This window comes from Hakea prostrata, chromosome 2 (assembly GCF_041222555.1).
Source record: "Hakea prostrata isolate BN-2017 chromosome 2, UWA_Hpros_2, whole genome shotgun sequence".
Classification (NCBI taxonomy): Eukaryota; Viridiplantae; Streptophyta; class Magnoliopsida; order Proteales; family Proteaceae; genus Hakea; species Hakea prostrata.
Genome location: NC_142601.1, coordinates 59,940,426 through 59,941,511, shown reverse-complemented (window position 1 = coordinate 59,941,511; position 1,086 = coordinate 59,940,426).

The window sequence follows — 1,086 nt, the reverse complement described above, 5'->3', positions numbered from 1 at the left end:
GATATTTACTTGCGGTAGCGCGCCTTTTAGACAAGATCCGAGCCGTTAATTGGATACATTATTTATTTAAAATATTAATTATTCTGCCGCCACAGCTGTGAAGCTGGCTGGTGCAAACCGCGTTTGTCGCTTGTGGGGCCGAGGAAGACGTCCAGGATGGTCTCCCTGGGTCAAGAAGACCATTGGATTGGAATCCCTTTGGTTTTGGATTGTTAGATGCTATGGAGATAGTTTAGTCAATGCTCTGTCGTTAAATTAGATAGATTAGGATTTTTGTGGTCCCACCAACGTGAATGGGTCGGTGGTGCCTTAAACGAACCTTTTTATTTTATTGTATCTGTTTGAGTTATGTTAGATCACATAATATACAACTGAGACAAGTGTGAATTGGCGAACCGAAATGGTAAGAAAACCAATTTTTATATATCAAAGATAGAATTCATTATCTCTTCACTGAAAAATATTGGTTTTACCAATCGAGCAACCCTACATTAGAACAATACCTTTTACAATCAACAGGTGATCCGCGAAATCAATTTGATTAGTCTGCGCAAATTAGTCTTAATCATTTCAAACTATTTCTCTTTCATAAATTCATAGAAAATCTTGGGTCAAATTTTAGTTGAAAGTTAGGATACAACGCAATCTCTTATATAGAATCAGTAAGAACATTGAGATTTTGATGCATTTCACACTTTCTTTCTATATCTTGGGCTTTTGGATTTCATTCAAGGAACAAAAATTTAGCAAAATCCTTTGATTTGCCCCTTGGCTAATCTAACAAACAAAGACAATTTTTTAGCCAATTTAAGGCAAATTTCAACCCCCTATTTCGGAAGTATTTTAGGCCCAAATTTGGTGTTTAACCTAATTTGATACCAATAAACACGTTGGGATTTGGCAAATTTGAATTAATTATTGTAAATTATTTAATGCAAATTTTCCTCCCTAGTCACATTTGGCACGTTACTTTACAAACATTGGGACATAATCGGAAAGATTGTCTGTGACATTTAAGATTTCATCGGCTACAAAATTCATTTGTTTTTATAAATTCTTTTATACATATTCTTCTCCTTAACCACA